This window comes from Eschrichtius robustus, chromosome 8 (assembly GCF_028021215.1).
Source record: "Eschrichtius robustus isolate mEscRob2 chromosome 8, mEscRob2.pri, whole genome shotgun sequence".
Taxonomy (NCBI): domain Eukaryota; kingdom Metazoa; phylum Chordata; class Mammalia; order Artiodactyla; family Eschrichtiidae; genus Eschrichtius; species Eschrichtius robustus.
The window spans coordinates 90,921,870-90,942,639 of record NC_090831.1 but is presented as its reverse complement, the minus strand read 5'-3'; positions in this window follow the sequence as shown (position 1 = coordinate 90,942,639).

Genomic DNA, 20,770 nt, shown 5'->3' with positions numbered 1-20,770 from the left:
AATGCTTCGTTGCATCCTTTAAAATATTTTTTTAAAAAAGCAATTTTAACTTTTAAATATAGAATCATAAAAATGGTAGTGTTTTCAGTACCTTCATCGGTCACTACTCTGAATTTGTTAAATGTGTCACAGTAATTTGTTTTATCCCTTCTTCCCCCACAACAGTGTCACCTCCACCGGCAGGAAATATCTTATTGATTTCTGCATCCTTCCTACCCAATCCCTAACCCTTACCCCTAGCGTCTTCCCTTCTGAGACCTATCACAGAACCTTGCAGATATATCAGAGGTGCTTATCAAATACTGTGTGAATTGTATATTGCTTTGTTAAAAGAAGAAACCATTAGAACTATGAATTTACACTATTCCGACAAACACCACCAGAAAATCAGAACCTCACAAGCAGTATGAAAAAGGAGCCAAGTAATTCCAGGCTATGTACAACATTTAAAAATCAAAAGTATAGGGCTGGGCTTCCCTGGTGGCGCAGTGGTTGAGAATCTGCCTGCCAGTGCAGGGGACACGGGTTCGAGCCCTGGTCTGGGAAGATCCCACATGCCGCGGAGCAACTAAGCCCGTGCGCCACAACTACTGAGCCTGCGCGTCTGGAGCCTGTGCTCCGCAACAAGAGAGGCCGCGACAGTGAGAGGCCCGCGCACCGCGATGAAGAGTGGCCCCCGCTTGCTGCAACTAGAGAAAGCCCTCGCACAGAAACGAAGACCCAACACAGCCATAAATAAATAAATAAAATTAAAAAAAAAAAAGTGTAGGGCTTCCCTGGTGGCGCAGTGGTTAAGAATCCGCCTGCCAATGCAGGGGACACAGGTTCGAGCCCTGGTCCGGGAAGATCCCACATTCCGCGGAGTAACTAAGCCCGTGTGCCACAACTATTGACCCTGCGCTCTAGAGCCCACATGCCACAACTACTGAAGCCCAGGCGCCTAGAGCCCGTGCTCTGCAACGAGAAGCCACTGCAATGAGAAGCCCGCGCACGGCAAAGAGTAGCCCCCGCTCGCCGCAACTAGAGAAAGGCCGCGTGCAGCAAAAAAGACCCAACGCAGCCAAAAATAAAATAAATTTATTAAAAAAAAAAAAATCAAAAGTGTAGTATTCACAATGTTGAATTAATTCATTCACATTAATGCCTATTTAACACTTTTAAATAACCTTGCATTAATCACTTTCTAAACCAGTCCCTGTGAAGGAAAGTATTGCTTCATTTCATGTGTTGCTTTATTTGGATAGCAATTATTTAGTTTCTCTTTCTGGCTTAACCGTGGGCTAGGTTGGGAGGAATTTTTTTTAAAAATGCTAATTCTCTCATTACAGAAGAATTGAAGAGCCAACATACAGAAGTTCAAACTGACACCACAGTGAGATTAGACACTGGCTGTTCAAATAAATAAGATGATGAATGCAAAGCTTTTAGCATGTGGTAGGGACTCTATAAATAGTAGCTATTATAATTTTGCCAAAAAAGTTAATCCCAAGGCTCTCTTTATGTTGAGTTCTAATACATGTTCAAATAAATCCATTTATAAAACTAAATGCTCAAAAGGTTTTTCATTAACCTATGAAATATTTAAAGTAGACTATACTTAAAAGTTGAAGGCATACGAGCTCATGAAGGCAAGGATTTCATGAATTAAAGATAGTGAAGATTTTGAAGGAGTATTGATACCTATGCCCTATGCAATCATGCATAATTAAATGCGTATATTCCTTAAAATATGAATTAAAATATGGCCTACAGAAAGTTACACTGCCCAAAGATTTAAGGTAAGAGGACAAAAATGCTGACTTCCTCATGTAGATTCCTGGGCTACACTGGGGTTTCTGGTCATAATTGTGTGCCACTTGACTTCTATGAAGACTGATATCCCTGAGCTCTTCAACGCTGGCCAAGTATTATACGCACATCTCCAAACTCACTGTGCAAAAAAAGTCCCGAAGTAAGCAGAGCCACAAAGTGCAAAGCTTGCTTGCTTGAACTGAATTAATGACTACTTAAATAGTCTAGAAAAAATTATTTTTCTGCACAAGAATTTTTTTAAACGTTCAGATATCACAACTGGAGGTAAATGCTCGTGCTGTATATTAGTACCCCTTAATTGCTTTCTTAAATTGAGGTGCAGAACATAATTGCTCTCCTGAGACTTATAAGAATTGCCACCGATAGATTCATAAGCTGAACCAAGGCAAGGTGGTGCCCACCCTGACATCATAAAATCCAAAAAGGAAAATCAAAGAAATAGGCACCTATGATATCATCTGAATTAAAAGGGTTCACTCCATTTAACAAGAGAAAAATCAGAATTATGAGTCATAAAGTTATCCAATCTTTTTTCCCTTCCTTCTCAAACATAACTGTATCTTCACCCAGTATCCCATCTATCCCTCCAGAGACAAATCAACCCCAGGCCAAACTCTCCATTTGTGCTCTGCATCCTGTCCCCTTCTTTTTCCTCTGCACAATAGTTCCTTCAATTATATTTCCTCTTTTCTGTACACTCAAACCCTTCATCCCTACCAGCTCCCTCCCTTCAACCTACAAGTACATTAGAAATACTTTCACATACACTTATTTCTCACTTCAAGGCAATGTCCTGCACCAACCACACACCCCCATTTCTAACCCACTTTCAGGTCCAAACTTAGTACGCATATACTACATCTACGCTTAACTTCATCTCACTCTAGAATTTATAATTTGATTTGCCCCACCCTAGATATTGAGATTTCTTTGGAATGATTTTCTGTTTATCACTGGTCTATTTTCAGTCCCAAAATGTAATGGATTTTTAAAGCATTTTCCAGTGATAATTCTTTTCTCCTTAAAAATCTGCCCACCTTGGCTTCTATCCTTGCATCTTTCCCTTCTTCTGAGCTCCAGTCCTCATGCCTTAAATGCTAGCATTTCTTAGGGAAGCCATTCTTCACACTTTTTTATTCAGATCCTTCACTATGGGTGTTTAATGTCGCCACCCATAACCTACTCCTTCCATATTCTCTCTTGATCCAAGATATCACCATATGCCCAGTCGCTTAAATTTGAAATCACAGTTGTTCCTGCAATTTCTCCATTTGCTATTGATTCCTCACATTCAATAGGACCCAAACCATAGTGACCCTTCAAGTCAAAAAGACCTGAATCCAAATTCCTGTCCTGCTCTCAAAGAGTTTAGAATCCTGTGTCTTGTGTGAAAGAGAAGCAGGGAAACGCCAGTGGAATTACAACACATGCCAATATGTGGGTACTTACAAAATGAAGTGGGAGTGCAGAAAAAAAATTGTGCTTTAGTCTGCATAAGCAGGAGGTATTAAGGAAAGCTTACCATGAGAAGGGAGAATTTGAATTGAAATGTGAAGACTGCTAAAGAGTCGGATAAGTGGGGGGAAGAATGAGACAGCAGGGAGAAAAGAAGGAGTAATCAAAGTCAGAGAGGGGAGGGCTAGAACAAGGGCAAGGGAGGAAGCAGGAACTAGACCTGTAGACAGAGCTCATATAGTGATGGGCCTAATATGCCAAGGGTGGTGGCCCTATTGTGGTTGATGGGGACCCATTAAGTATCTCTGAGGATATACCTAATTTGTGTGCCTGAAAATTCTTCATGGCAGCATACAGTTTGGACTGGAGGGAATAAAGACTGGAGTGAGAGTCTACTTAGGAGGCTAAGCCTGATCAAATAATTTATTCAACAATATTTGTGGCTACCACTGGAGATACAGAATAGGAATGAGAACATTTGAAGATTGGTGCCTTCTCATTGGCTCTGATGTGTATAATACTGAAGACCCTGAGATCTCATCAACACTTTGAATAAACATTACATAATTTGATGCTTCTGTCTTTTCTTTAGAAGAAGGCTGCAGAAGTAAAATGTGAAAAGAGCACGAGAGAGGGAGAAAAGAGAAGAGGGACAATAGGAAAGAGTGAACAAAATTACTGTGGGCAAACATGGAATGCAAGGAGAGGGAAAATATGGAAATGGAGGAAAATGAGGGAACGTATTCTTTTCTAAATGCCTGAAAAATAAACTATTTCTTTCCCTCAAGGTTTTGAAAAAATAGAGCCTTAATACAATTTTTGAGTTTGATATGGTTGCTTTCATGAGCCTATGTATTACCGATATTGACACGTTTGAAAATGGTATGTTTTTATTTTACTGGATAGGACAATAAACTCATGTGTGTGCCAGTAGTAATGACTTATCCCTCAGGTTAGTTTTGGTTCTCTTTGATCATGACACAATTGCTTGTTTAACCTACAGTTAAAAGGCTTTTAGAAAAAGTTTTCGTGTAGAAAAAAATGCCCTATCTTCTAAAAAATATTCAAATTACAAGTGAGAGAGGAAGCTTTATATGAAAAGCATAAGTGCCATATTAAGTATTAATGCGCTAGACGTACCACATGTGAAAGCATTGCATTAATAGCATCACTTAACCTGAATACTTCATTCCACTACTTTAACCTTGATACCAACAGACTTAATAAATTCAGCTTTTGTTTTCAATTATCTGTTATGTCCTGCAATGGGGTTATTGTAGACACTGTGAAAACTAACATGAATAAGCCTATGCATTTTCATTCCCCAGATCCGAATTCATGGAATTCAGCTATAACTTCACTTATAATTATCATATCATGTCAATAAATTGAGATTAAAAAAATACTACAGAAGGTGAAAGCTTTCTGTCTTTGCCTGATTTTACTTTCTCCGTTTTTCTTTTTTTCTCTTTTGGTCTCAAGCCTAGGGAGCAGTTTGAAGTGTAATTATTTTGTAGCGTACTTGAGATAGTTCTACTGTTTGAAAAGATAGTGGAAAGATAGTGAAAAGTAGCATCTCACTGCTGTTAGCATTACTACAGCTTGCAGTAATTAAATGCTGCTGCAGTTAAGAATTTTATGATTAGCCCCTATTATGGCTCATTGAGCTTAAGTTTTGAAATTTTGTACTGAGTCCAAGTCTAAAATGTTTCTTAGTCATAGAATGCATTTTAAAAATTAATTTGGACTTTTTCAGAGCCCTCTTTTTTTTCCTCCACTCTTGGGTTACCTTAATGCCCTTTCATGGCATGGTTAGTGAGTGCTAAGGCTAAAGGCTCTGGCGCAAAATGAGCAATTTAGCTTCTCTATTTTAATGTAGATACCCTATCCACTTCAGAATGTTCCCAGGCAAGGAGCATCTTTATAAAGTAGCCTTTGGACTCAACTCAGCTGCTAAAACCACAGCTACCGGTACAGTGAGTCAGATACTAGAAGTCCCGCTCTAGAAAGTACAGCTGAAAGAAATCTTCTGACTGAAAGAAAGGTAATCAAGCTGTGTTCTCCCCCTCCCTATAAGCCCTTCACTGCAGTCATAGAGAATATATAGTTAAACTTTGACAATAATATTAGCATGATAATCCAAGTCTCACTTGCTTTTTAATATGTTTATAGGTATAAAATTAGGCCTCTAACAGCGATAGGGACAAGGCGATTGCTGCCACCAAAACTTTTTTTCATATAAATATCAATAACAGAAGAGGTAACATCCTTCGCTTTCTTCCTCCACCTCTGCCCCTCCCCCCCCCCCACCGTCCCCTAGCCTCTCTCCCAAGACCTATTTAGGGGGTGATGGGATGAAGAGAAGAGAGTGAAGGATATGTAAATCAAGTGCAAAATACCCTAGTAACTACAGAGAAAAAATGGGGTGGAAAGTGAAGAGTAGGGGATGGTTAGGAGTTCTAAGAACTTCCCATAAAAACAGGCTCCTGCAATGGGGTTTCTGGGGCAGTGGGTGTTGGGAGTGACAATGAAACTGTTATAGACTTTTAAAAAAATTTTTTTTAAAGGTTAAGAACCTAACCAAAGAGAGAGTGGCCTTTTAGCGTCCCCGACGCTGGCCCTTGAACCAGTTGACCCCCTACACGTCCTCCCAAGCAACAAAGGAGATTAAATAAGCTACACCATGGTTGAAAATTTGAGGACTTCATGCTAAGTAAAATAAGCCAGTTACAAAAACAACAACAAAAAAACTGTCTGGTTCCACCTATATGCGGCACTTAGTCAAAATCATTAAGACAGAAAGTGTAATGATAGTTGCCACAGGCTTAGGGGAGAGGAGAGTGAGGAGTTATTTTTTTAATAGGTATAGGGTTTCAGTTTTACAAAATGAAAGGGATATGGGGGTGGATGGTGGCCACAGTTGCACAACAATGTGAATATATTTAATACCCGTAAACTATACATTTAAAAATGGTTAAGATAGTAATTTTTACTTTATGTGTAAGGGATACAAAAACATTAAAACAAATTGTGTCAAATGACTGAAACAAAACAGTGTAAGTCAACACAGACAATAAGAGAAGGGCCTTAGGCAGATGAAAGATACCTACAAGTTTCTAAGTGATGGAAAAGAGACCTAAAGGTAACTAATTATAGCCTGAAGCATAAACCAATTTACCTTGTGAGACCACAGCCCACAGAATGCTTGAGAATAGAAACATTCCAAAGACATGATAATGCAGAAGTAGAAAAAAAGCAAGAAAAGTATAATGCTCTTTAAGAAGGGATATTTCTCAGCTCTTTTAGACGGTATCCCTAATGAAAAGTCTGAAGGGTAAATTCATTACCATGGTATCCCACAAACCGTAACACATTTCAAAGTTTTGTGAGATACTAGGAAAAAAACATTTGTGTTCATACCTTGGCAGATGTCAGATTGGGGCCCCAGATTCAGCTCCAGAAGCCCACTTTGCTGCAAGTAAGCCTTTGGCCTCTTGGACAGCCTCTGGGGCAACACACAGCTCCACTGTGCCTCTGAGCAGGCAGAGAAGCGCATCTTCCACCAGGAGTGAAGCTCGCTCCACAGGTGCTGTGAGCCAAACTCTTTATGGACTAGCCTGGGAGGTGGGGCCTCCCATCCCAGGGCACCCAGGTGTTTCTCATCCAGGACTCCCCATAGAGAATGCCTGAGATCCCAGATTGGGTTTCTTCTGGGAAGAGTGGTCAGGGTGACCTTGCCTCGGGCCTGATTTCACCACTCTCTGTTTTGAAAGCTTTATTAACACTTTAAGGACTATAAGATGTCCGCTTGTACCCAGCAAAGGATAGCATCACCATGTCACACTTCTATCTTTTTATAAGGTTTATGAAATTTGAAATCCCTGCTAAAAGTCCACCTTAACCTGGATTTATATATGATTTCTATTAAAGAGGGAGGGAGGGAAGCAGAGAGTTTGAGAGAGAAAAGAGAAAAAGAGAGAACTTAGAGTCCACAAAAGCACTGAATACACTCACGAAGAGTTCCATAGCATTGTTGACCACCAGGAAAACTTGAGCAGCTAGCTCTGTGCATCTTAATTCTGTGTGGGGAATTAGACCCACCTGGGTAGGGATTTAAGCAGCTAGATGAAATTAGATTCCTTCTATCCCACCATCACCCCTGTAATTCATACTAATCAACTTTCTAATGAAAGACTTAAGAATTCAAACCAGCTGATATTCAGAATCCAAATACTATAAAAATTTCTCTCTTCTGGCTTCAAGATAAAAGACTAAATAGTCCTCAGTATGTTATAATTTCATTTCAAATGTGATTTTTAGATATACAGAAGAGTAGTCATTCTTAGAGTGGCGAAAGCACCAAACCAGACTATATTCCAGGACATTCTATATAAACAGTGAAAGAAAACAAGAGAGAAGGATGACACTCTAAAACATTGTTGAAAATGTCTCAATAATAAAATATCAGAAAAAGAAGTTTATTTTCTTCCCTCACATGTAAAGATAGAAACAGTTCACCAGTTAGGTTTCCTCCAGATCTAAAAGGTCTAGGGCTCTACTCTGTACATAATGACATTTAACTGAGGGCCCCAGTGGTTTTCCATAGTTAACTATGGAAACCTGAAGTGCAGCTAGACTAGGCTTCACCAAATGAGACTTCTGGAACATCCTTGTGTTAACCAGTTACAAAACTTTTAGAATTTTACTCAATATCAGAATGATGGTGTTCTTTGTCAAGACTAATTGCTTAGAAATCTTACAAATAAATGTTTAAGTAGTTAATGTAAAAAGCCCAGAGATAAATGGAATCCTTAAACATTCTAGAAAATCTGGTCTGCAAAATTAAATGTTGAGCTCTTGAATAGACTAGGGTCATGTAGGGCAAAATATGAGAAAACGAAGAGAATAGTATGTACATTAAGACCCTAGAAGTCAGGGCAAGTATCCTCTTTACAGATATAGAAACACATAAAGAATTATAGTTAGGTCTTCAATAGAACCACAAATATGATAGATTCACTCAGTATAAATAGTGAAAAAAGAATAATTTTGTGCATGTTTATCTGTATTTAGAAAATGAGATAACTATATCCCAGGATTTAAAAATCAAGTGAAAAATACACCTAAACAAAGAAGCCAAAGAGGCGTACAATAGCAGCCAAAGGTGGCTTGGTCAAATTCAAAGGGAAGAAAGTTGATATTTATGTATGGTAATAAATATGGCTATGATATTAGGACCATATAATCATTTCAGAGCTGGAATCATGGTATATAGTCTGAGGTCTGGCATTAACAGTGAGTTTAGTCTCGTGTTCTTTGTGGTAATTCTGGGCATTTAAAATGTGCCCATAATTGTTCAATGGTTTTGCAAGCAACAGGAAGGCCAAAAGCTCTGCCCAAAGTCTCAGTACAGTGGCAGAACTCAACTCTCTTGAAACCAAGCTGAATGTCACAGAGTAAAGCTCAAGGTCCCTCTCTTTGGAGCCCTTAAAAGTCAATTCCATAAGCCATTTTTCTTTTGAATATTAGCAAATCTTCATCCTTTTTTTTTTTTTTAAATTAACTTCTGTGTGTTTTTCTACATGCATAAATTGACAGTAGACTTTAAAATGTCTTTGAAAATCTAAGGATTTATGCTCTCAGACTCCTTTAAAATTCTGGTAAGACAACCAAACCCCTTAAAATTTAGTGGCAGCTATATTTAAAATTGAATTTCTTTCCTTTGTTCCCAAATCAGCCCTCATTCATCTGCAAAACCTTGTTCTCTGTGGGTCTTTATCAGCTGCACTCTCACCTCAGCAGAAATTGATCTTTCTCTCTGGCTCCATCATAAATTGTTCACACTTATTTTATTGTACAAACCACATCCCTTCCGTGCATTACGAGTCTTTTGCCTGTTTGAGGCTCAGACCCATACTCTGTCCTCTCCCTGTTCTGTCCTGCCTAGTAGTACCACTACATTTCCCTCCCTCTCTTGTCAGCTGGCATCCAGGTAGGCACAGCCAGTGGGAGATTGTGGAGGTCTGGAGCATGGGAGGGAAGGAGAAGCCAGGGTATTTCTCCCTGCCTTGTCTTCCTCAGGGGTGGGTGGTGGTCCCACCGCAGCAGCTGCATCTTCTCTGTAGTAACCTTCATCAGACATCTTCTTCCTCCACGACTTAGCACCTTCCAGACAGTCCTCACCATGAGTGCAGCTCCAGTCAAATGGCCCCAGCTGGGGCTTTGTCACCTCACCTCCTTCCTCTCTCTTTCCCTTCAGAGTAGTGCTTGTGCTTCTTGTTGTTGCTAAACTCTGGCTTGCCTCACGATTTCATGTTTGGCTTCCCAGCTTTTCCAGCATCTTTGTAACCAAGTTTCTTCATTAAAATCCCTCTGTTTGAAATAACAAGAATGGTTTCTGTTTTGGGGACTGTAAACTGTCTGATATACAGGGTTGTAATCCTCTTCTTGGCTGTGAACCCCTGGAGGCCAAGAGCTTTTATAATGTCCTTAGTCTGTCATTCTGCTTCCAGTCTGAACTCCCCTTTAATCTATCTTTTTTTTTAAGTCTTTATTGAATTTGTTACAATATTGCTTCTGTTTAATGTTTTTTTGGGTTTTTTTGGCCCCGAGGCATGTGGGATCTTAGCTCCCCGACCAGGGGTCGAACCGGCACCCCCTGCATTGGAAGGCGAAGTCTTAACCACTGGACCACCAGGGAAGTCCCCTCTTTAATCTATGTTGACAAAGCTACCTGTATTATTGATATCTTTCTAAACTACAGGTATAATTAATTCATCACTCTTTTTAGGAATCTCTGAGGGGTCCCCATTGTCTGTGCCATTTTTTTAAAATTTCCTTTTCCTTTGTTTCTTAACCTGTTTTTCAGTGAATTAGAAGCTGACAAAATATATTTAATAAAAGAGAAAATATGACTATAAACTCGTCATCACCATAGAACAAGTAAATAACTGGATTACACCAGAAGAAAAGTTGGAAAGGAGACATACAGTTAGAAAATTTGTTCTCCAAACATTTTGACAATCATAAGAAGGAGACGCTCAATTAAGTGCCTCTCTTTCAGAGGGCTAGCAAAGTGTTCTTGGCATTTCCATCTGATGGAGATTGCTCACCTTATCAGAAGTGGGGGAAGTCAAGCAAATAAGACTTAAAATTTCATGTAAAGAAAGGGTTCAGCAATTAAAAATGTATTTGAAAGTCACAGTTCTCTTGGGATGGATGAATTGCCTGTCATTCAAACAATCTTTCATAACTGCTAGTTGTCTCTAGGATTTTAATAAATGTGAACAGGAGGGAATCAGCTTTGTTCACAGGCATTCTCTAATGCTATTATGAACAGTTCCATACTCTTTAAAGGCCAAATAAACAGCAGATAAGGCTAACATTACTGGATGAAATTTTGGAGCAGCTAACTATGACTCATTCCTGAATACATGGTCTTCCCATTTTTTTCTACTGTGGCCAAAGGAATACCTTCAAGCAAGGCCAGGATATTTCCCCTAAATTAACAGATACAGAAAAAAAGAGTCCCAGATCTGCTCCAGACATGAACAAATGATTGATCAAGTCCCTTAAAATTTTGTTCTACAGTGAGTAGCACAATTATTTAAGTAGGATTTATAAAATTTCCACCAATTCCATAGGAAGTAAGGTTCACTTTTCCTCAGTGAACATCTAATTGAGTAAGAAAGTCCCCTATTGAAATTGCTAGAAAACTTAGTAGGAATACATATTTCTAAACAAACAAAACAAACGATCTGCTCTACGGAGAGTTTTATTTTTTAATATAAATTGATTACAATTTAGAGACTTCTGCCAAATGTAATATACTCAGTTTTAGAATAATGGATTTTAATCCATTCTCTCTAATAATTACATTATAGCAAAACCAATTGTGTTGAGTTCACTTCCAACTTGAAAAAATAAAAAATAAGAGTATAAGGGAATTTTTTAAATGATAATGCCTAATGTTGATGAGTGTGTGGGAAAAGAACATTTTCATAAACAGCTAGTAGACATGAAATCAATAAAACCCCTCTTCTGGGTTATCAATAAATATCAGAATTCTTAATATATGTGTGTACCTTTTGATTAAATAATACCAGTTCTAGGAATTTATTTTAGGGAAATACTTATGGGCAAGTACAAAATTTTCTGCACAGATATTCATCACAGCATTGCTTCTAAAACTAAAAAATTGGAAATGACCCAAAAGAAAGTTATTAAATAAATGATCATATATTCCCACAATAGAATATAATGCAGCTATTAAACATTGTCTAGTAGAAGAATGTAATCATATTGAAGGATGTTCTAAATATATTATACAAAGAAACCATTGCTAAGGAGACTTCCAGCAAAAGATGGTAATGGTAGATTGAACACATACATTTAGGCTCACTCCTTCCTGAACCCTAGAAGTGACAGTAAAGAGGTTTTTTAAAGGAAAAAACCCCACAGACACAAAGAAAGGGATAGAGGAAACAATAACAGCAATATTTCAGATGCTGGAAAGCAGATAGACATGGGGTCACTAACCTAGATACAAGAAAGCTGAGCCCTAAGTCAACAAAGTAGAGAACCAATAAGCAACTTGATTTCCATTTTGTTCCAGAACTCATGAAAAACTCAGAAATTGATGGCATCAGGTACTTACGAATGTAGCCTAAAGGAGGTACTAAACGTATAAAGATTGATTGAAAGTTAGATTAAGAGGTAGTAAGGGAAAAAATTTTTATTGACAAAGCAAAATAGGAAAGCAATCAGAGGCTACACCTCAAGCTCTGTGGGTCAAGAAGTTTTCTCAGAATTCATTTTCTTCCTTTTGTTTTTCTTCTAATAAAAGCTTAAAATGTATATTTTAAAAGAGAAGTAGAAGCAGCCAGACACCTAGAGACTCTTCCTGATTCTATGCAGCTAGCAACTACTATTCCCCTACCCAGAGGAGGACTGGAGACTTATCTCCTGGACAGTAGATAGAGCATCTCTGGCACAGATGAGGGTGGGGGAATTATACGGAAGATAGGAATTAAGTCAAAGTTTATATAGCAAACAAAAAATATGATCCTAAAATTCATATATAATTTCAAGGGACTCCAAATATCCAAAACAATCTTGAAAAAAGAACAAAGTGAAATCATATTTCCAGATTTTTAAAACTTACTACCAAGCTCCAGTAATCAAAAACAGTGTACTATTGGCATAAGGTAGATATATATTTGTTTCTGGACTCTCAATAGACTTGAGAGTCCAGAAATAAATACATACGTCTTTGGTCAATTGATATTCAGTAAGAGTGCCAAGACCATTAAATGGAGAAAGGATAGTCTTTTGAACTAATGGTGCTTGTAGAGCTGGATATCTATGCGCAAAAGAATTAATTTGGATCTCATACCATATATAGAAATTAATTCAAAACGAATGAAACATCTATATGTTCAACAAATCTTGAAGCAACCCTTGGTCATGATTGTAAAATTGTCCCTCCCTGTAGGAAGTGTAGCCACAAATACACTAAGGGACGAAGGAGAAGATATATCTGAGTAACAGAAATCTCTGTGATCCTTGATGTCCCTGCAGACTTCACAATGAGGAAGTTTTCAAGTTACTTCAGGCAGGATATATTTCTGGTTTTAAAAAGAGAATGTCTTTCTTCTCTTAGAGACATAGAAACAATGGTGACATAAAACACTGAGAATACATTACTTCTTGTTCATTGTGTAAGCACTGAAACAAAGTTTTTTGACTATGTAGGGTAAAATGAGCCATTCCTCAACTCCAAATGAGAAATAATAAATCACCAATAACCAAAGTCTCAGTGATTCCTTTTAAATCAAAACTGACACATAATGATCATAGTATCAGCATATTAATGATTACTATATTACTAAGAATATAATTAACCGTGTTATATTAATAATAATGATAAGGAAATCCATCATAATTTATTTTTAGATCTTATTCTTTCTGGATTAATTTTCTTTCTTTTATTAGGATTTAAACCAAATCCTTATGAATCAAACCCTGCACCAGTGTCATATCAGCAAATTTAACTTAAACAGAAAATTATATTAATTGCTTTGGATCAGATCAAGCATTACATTCCCCCACTTATATATTGTCCTTTGACTTCTCTGACAGTGACGATCTCAATGAGTCCTTTCCATATATAATAATAGGGCTTACTCAGCTGAGGTCACAATGCCTCCTGGATCTGTCTGACTGACAGATGAAAGTTTGACATGTGCTTAGGAGGAAATAGACACTTTAATTATCACAGTTACTCACAAGTGCCTTGGACACTCTGTGCCAAAGTTGATGACTATAATAAATGTTGACAGGAGGACCCTGGTCTTTGACTAAAGAGACTCTTACGAAATGGGGAAATCATTTAAAAGCACTACATCCTTCAATCCAAGAGTCTCAAATCATAGATTTTTAAGCTTTCATTTCCTACTCTAGGCCTGAGAACGATTAAACTGGTAGCGCTGCAAAGGAAATTTAGTGGAGAAAGGATAGTCTTTTCAAGAAATGGTCCTAGAACCATTGAAAATCCGATGCAAAAAACCAACAAAAATCCCTGCAAAACTTCAATTCATCTCTCACACCATATATAAAATTATTAACTCAAAAATAGATGATAAACTAAAATGTAATACCTAAAACTTATAAAACCTACAGGAGAAAACATTGTAACTTTGGGAAAACTTTCTTAGATACAATATGAAAAGCATAATTCATAAAGAAAGAAATTGATAAATTGGACTTAATCAAAATAAAAAATTTCTGTGTTTTAAAAACCACTGTTAAGAAAATGAAAATGCAGACTTCCCTGGTGGCACAGTGGTTAAGAATCCGCCTGCCAATGCAGGCCACACGGGTTTGAGCCCTAGTCCGGGAAGATCCCACATGCCATGGAGCAACTAAGTCCGTGCGCCACAACTACTGAGCCTGTGCTCTAGAGCCCGTGAGCACAACCACTGAGCCCTCGTGCCACAACTACTGAAGCCCGCACACCTGGAGCCTGTGCTCCTCAACAAGAGAAGCCACCACCATGAGAAGCCCGCACACTGCAACGAAGAGTAGTCCCCGCTCGCCGCAACTAGAGAAAGCCCGCACGCAGCAACGACATCCCAGCGCAGCCCAAAATAAATGAATAAATAAATAAATTATTTAAGGAAAAAAGAAAATGAAAATGCAAGCCACAGACTGGGAGAAAATAATTACAAAACATATAATTAAAGGACTCGTGTATAGAATATATAAAGAACTCAATAATAACGTACCTAAAAACCTAATTTAAATATAGGCAAAAGATTTCAACAGACACTTCAACAAAGGAGATATGTGGATGGCAGATAAACACACGAAAAAATGCTCAACATCATTAGTCATTAGGGAGTAAATTAGAACCACAATGAGATACAACTATATATGGACTAGCGTGGATAAAATGAAAAAGATTGACTATGAGAAGTTTTGGCAGGAATATGAAGCAATTGGCAGTCTCATACACTGCTAGTGGGAATGTACAATTGAATAACAACTTTAGAAAACATTTTGACAGTTTCTTAAAATTTAAACATATGCCTACCGTATAATCCACCCATTCCACTCCTAGGTATTTACCTAAGAGAAAGGAAAGAATATGTTCATACGTAGACTTGTACACGAATGTCCATAGCAGATTTATTTGGAATAGCCAAAAGCTGGAAACAACCAAAATGTCTTTCAACATGTTTGTGGATATACAACTTGTGTATATTCATACAATGGAATACAACTCAGTAATTAAAGAAATGAACTATTGATGTTCATACAATTTGGATGAATCTCAAAATATATATATTGAGTGATGAAGACAGACAAAAAGGAACATATACTGTATGATTTAATTTATATAAAATTCTGGGAAATGCAAACTAATATATAGAGACAGAAATCAGATCAGTGGTTGCCTGGAAATGGGAGTTGGGGTGATGCAGAAGGGTCAGGAGGGAGAGATTATAAAGTAAAACTCAGAAACTTTTGGGGGTGATGTATATATTCACTATGTTAATTGATTGTTTCACTGGTGTATACATATGTCAAAATTAATCAAATTGCATGCTTTCAATATGTGCAATTTATTTTATGTCAACTGCACCTCAATAAAGCTATTAAAAAAAACTTCAACCCTTGCTAATTGTGCGACTGAGAGTAAGTACTTGACCTGTCTGAAATTTACTTTCTTTATTTGTAAATGACAATAATAATAAAATCCTATGTATCCTCAAGGTTACTGTAAAGTTCAAATGAGATGATTGTAAAATGTTTAACAAATTATAAGGAGCTATCTGTACAAAATAAAGTATTACTGTTGACATGGTTATTATTACTTTCAAGTAACCTGTATGACCAATCAACAAACCAGTGACTTGTGGTGGGGAAAAGGCATGCAGAAAAATGTGAAAGGCATGAGAAGCAGAGTATTAAGTTCAAGTACACTCGAATTCTGAAGAGAGCCAGTGGCCACAACCTTTGACTCATGCTATTGATTTTCTGTCCTCAACTGCCCACATTAGTCCTTGACACCTTAGCTCATTCAGATTCAGACCTATGCTGCACTTTCTTTCACCTTCTTTCTTTTGTCTTTCTCCTAGTTAGAGTGTGTAGAAGGAGTGGCCAGGACAGTCATAACTTGCAAGCAGTGAAACCCAGATGGCAGTTGGGGCTCCCCGTGCCATTCTGAGCCAAGTTAGTTTAACTCAACACCCCTACCCCCATACACACACACTCCTTCAACATTTCCCTAGCTGGTACAAGTTCAGAGTGCACCTCAAGATTTCTGAAAATTCTCTTGGAGCATCCCTGTTCATGGGTTCTTCTGGTTTCTGGATCCCCACAAGTGGAGACAGTGTTTCTATTTATACTACATCACCCCAGATATGAAACTCCCATTACTTGTTTTCACTAAATACACATATATAATTATGAGTTTAGTAGATCTTACTGGAGAATTGGAGGTCAACAAGAGTGATCACATTACAGACCATAAAGCCATTATCAGCTAGTTCTATCTTCTAATTCTTCCTTGTTCTACAGTTCTAGGAGCTACAAAAACTCCTTTGGTTAGGCAGAACAATTCAGCTCTCCGCTCAGAAGCCTTGAGACCCACCCATGTCCAGGCCTGTGGGCCTTTCTTCTAGCATAGGCATTGATCAAGGAATTTTTCTAATAAAGATAATTCCCTCCTAAGAGGATTCTGATATTAGCTATTAAGATAATAATTATTTTAAAATTCCAACTGTTATTGTAAGATGTGAAGCCAATTCACAATCAGAAAATCATGTTTCAAAAGAACATATGCAAGACTGGTCTTAAGCCAAATTGAAGGATTTGAAATTCTTTGCCTTTTTTTTTTTTTTTTTTTTAACGAAGTAAGACCCTCTCTTTTCACCAGCTGTATTTCCCTCCTCTCCTACTACTCCATGTACATTTCTCAATTTTCATTATCTTCCTCAGAAAGTATTTAAATGTTATTCATAAGTTTCAGGTAAGGAAGGATAACAATTATCTAAGGCGTGATAGGTCTTATAGGTATTTTTAAAGAAAAAATTGTTCTATACCCAAAGAATGAAGCTCTGGTAGAATTGGCTGCAGTGTTTGGTATTTGGGAGGCAAGGTGCCCCTCTTCCATAGGATCTAAGAATATGAGTAGGTGAGTAATTTTCTTCTTTGTAGACGTAAAATACACAATGAATCTTAAGCAACTCTTCATTAGAATCATGTATAAGCCAGATTTACTCAGTGATCACATAAAAATATAGGTAAATCACATAAAAAGGATTATTGCCGTGCCTACTTTCTATATTTACATAATTGAGATAATACGTCCCGTGACTAAAATCAAATTAAAAAATACCTAAACCAAAAAGCTACAGTCTTCCCTAGGTGCTAGTTGCCAAAGATAGCTCAGCTGAGTTCAAGGTGAATGGAGTTGGTATTTATTTATAGAGATAAATACAGTTTTGTATTTAAGACCACATGATCATTTTAGAGCTGGAATCATGGTCTATACTAGTCTGAAGTCTGGCATTAGTAATGAGTTTGGTCTCATGTTATTTCTTATTTAAAACGTAATTACTCGGTGTGAATGAGCTGTATGAAAGTTATATAAACTCCATTTCCCAAATGAAGAAACAATGGTTTCAGATTTAGTGGGAATTTCTCTTGAAAGTGAAATCAAGTTCAACACCATGCCACAGAGAAAGAACTTAGAGGTCACTTCCTAAGGCTGTTCTTCTGGATATTTACAAATCTCCATCCAATTTATTACTATATTCCATATAAAACGTCTATACTTTTCCTTATACATAAATTTGCAGACTTAAAACCTCCTTCTAATGATATAATCAAGGTCCTTAAAATTTAGTGGCAGCTGTATTTATAATCAAATTTGCTCTTTTTGTTCGCAAATCAGCCCTCATTCATTTGTAAACACATTGTTCTCTATAGGCCATTATCAGCTGCACTCTCACCCCAGTGGAAATTAATCTTTTTCTCTGGCTCCATCATAAATTGTTCACCCTTATTTTATGGCACAAACCACACCCCTTTACATGCAGTACCAGTCTTTTGCCTGTTTGAGGCTTAGAGCCATACTCTGTCCTTCTCCTGCTCTGTCCTGCCTACTAGGACCATTACATTTCCCTCCCTCTCTTGTCAACTGGCATCCAAATAGGCTCAGCCAGTGGGAGATAGTGAATGGCCGGAGCTTCAGAGAATGGGAGAAGCCAGGTATTTCTCCATCCTTTGCTCTGCCTCAGGGGTGGGTGGTGGTCCCACAGCAGCTGCATCTTCTCTGTGGTAACATTTAGTCAAACATTTTCTTCCTTCCTCCATGATTCAGCACCCTCCAGATAGCCCTCAGCCTGGGTATAACTCCAATCAAAATCTCCTACTTTCTAGGCTCTAGCATCCCCATCAGTATATGAGTCTCTGATTACACGGTCCTGAACACTGAACAAATGGAAATCCCTAAAAATGAATGTTCAACATTAACATCAGTAGTTAATAGCCATATTCTTGATATGGTATGATGAGAATGGTAATTTTCACCTGTGTTTTTCCTCCCCAAAACCTACAACCCCAGTCCAGTCATGAGAAAAACACCATATAAAACCACATCAGAGGACATTCTTCAAAATACTTGACCAGTACTCTTTCAGATGAATGTTCAAGATATTTTCTCTAAAGCCTTTAGTAACTCTTGTAATATCCACCATTTTATTCCTTAAAAACAGTGAGACTATGTAATGAAGTCTTCGTTGTAATGAACATTGGAATACGCATTAAAGATACTACACTTTGGGACTTCCCTGGTGGCGCAGTGGTTAAGAATGCACCTGCCAATGTAGGGGACACAGGTTCGAGCCCTGGTCCAGGAAGATACCACGTACGGTGGAGCAACTAAGCCCGTGCGCCACAACTACTGAAGGCGGCGCGCCTAGAGCCCGTGCTCCGCAACAAGCGAAGCCACCGCCATGAGAAACCCGCGCACGACAACGAAGAGCAGCCCCTGCTTGGAGCAACTAGAGAAAGCCTGCGCGCAGCAACGAAGACCCAAGGCAGCCAAATATATAAATAAAATTAATTAATTAATTAATTTTTAAAAAAGACACTACACAATATCTTACAGCCTTATTGATTTATACCTCATTAATTCATATATCGTATGTTCATATCTATGTAAAACATACATAATTCATATCTGTATATGTTTTGGGGTAGGACTACTTTGTTTCTGCTTTCAAATGCAAAATAGAATAGCTTAAGTAATTCAATTCCAACACAACACAAATATAATAAAATAATATAAAATTAAACTTTTAAATGAAAATAATGTTTTTTATTTTACCCTGTTTTCCCTAGATTTAATTTCCCTGAAATTACAACTAACAAACTATTCTAAAAACAACTGCACATATTGTTTCCATGTCTCTACTCCCCACTCATTTCCTAACTTTTAAAACCTAAGATGGAAGCCACAGTCTTTTATAACCTGATCTTGGAAGTGACATACTACCACTTCTGCCATATGCTCTGGTCACACAGTCCATCCCTGCTATAACGCGGGAGGGACTACAAGAGGCAGGGATCACTTGGAGTCACCTTGGAAGCTGATTACTCCTGTACAATCAGCTGTTAATATCAGACGCTTTCTCCCTAATTAACCTCTAGCACCCTGTATCTATTTGTAGTAACTTATATGAATGAATATTTGTTCTATAACTGTTAAGAAAAGGAGACTCTTTTGATGGAGAAGGGATTGGGGGGAAAGAAGGGAAAACTGGAAGAAATGGTTTGGCTTCTTTGGTTGATTTAGACCCTTGGACTGAGTGTGAGGCACTGTGATTGAAGGGACACAGGCTAAAACCTGAAGAATCCATTTTTAAGAAAAACTGCAGTTTCAAGAGAAGGTAAGGCCTAGAATATGAAAGAATTCCTAGAGTCTTTGTGAAACTGTACAAAATTGCATTGAGGTTCAAGTGACAAACCACAGAAGTCTGATAAAAAAACGGACTCACCTTGTAGGACTAGGACCACTCTAGCCCCTAAGCTTCTAGGGTCAGAAAACTTGGCATTCTGTGGGATTCTCCCTCTAGGGACTCCCAGAAATCATTCCCACAGTGATCCGGAGCTAAGTTCCTGCTTAGGCAGGTGAGGAAGAGATAAGATACCATAACAAGAACATAAATGCAAATGTGAATTGATTTTGTAGACGCAGGTAGGTAAGGCCAGGCTCTTCCAATCTCTGTCTTGGGATTCTCACTTACTTTTTAAAATTCCAGATATGTATACAGTTGTCTCTCAAATATGTTTCTTTAGTCTCATCCTGTCTTCTGAATCTCAAAGCAGCATATTCAAAAGTCTATCGGACATTTGTACCTACTTCCCAGCAGCCCCTCAAACACATGACAAGAACCACTATTTGCTCCTCTTCTCCACATTGCTATTTCTATTAATGGTACTATCATTCTCCTGATCAATTTGAAACCTTGAATACATTAGTATCCCTTTCCACCCAAACTCCCTTGGATCTATAAGGGTGATTCTGGTTGTTTAACAGAAACTGTTTCTCAAACTGTCTTAAACAATAATGAAATTATTACCTTGTGCAACTGCAAGTACAGGGGCAGTACGGAGGAAAGGGAAGAAGAGTAGAGTAGAACCTAATCCACAGCCCAATGATATCAACAAGGACTTAGGTTCTTTCAACCTCTGTGCTCTATTGTTTCATCCTAAGTCTAATTTTCTTTGTGGACAAAGATTCTTAATGTGAAAATTAAAACAATACTCCTTGTTCTAGCAGGAGGAAGAAAGCATGTTCTCATTGAATATAAATCCTTCCCTTCCATCTGACTGAGCCAATTTCACTCACAAGCCTGCCTCTGGAGTCTAAAGAGTTGCCAGGTGAAAGCTATTCATTACTTATTAGTTACTTTAACAAGAATCCATTCCA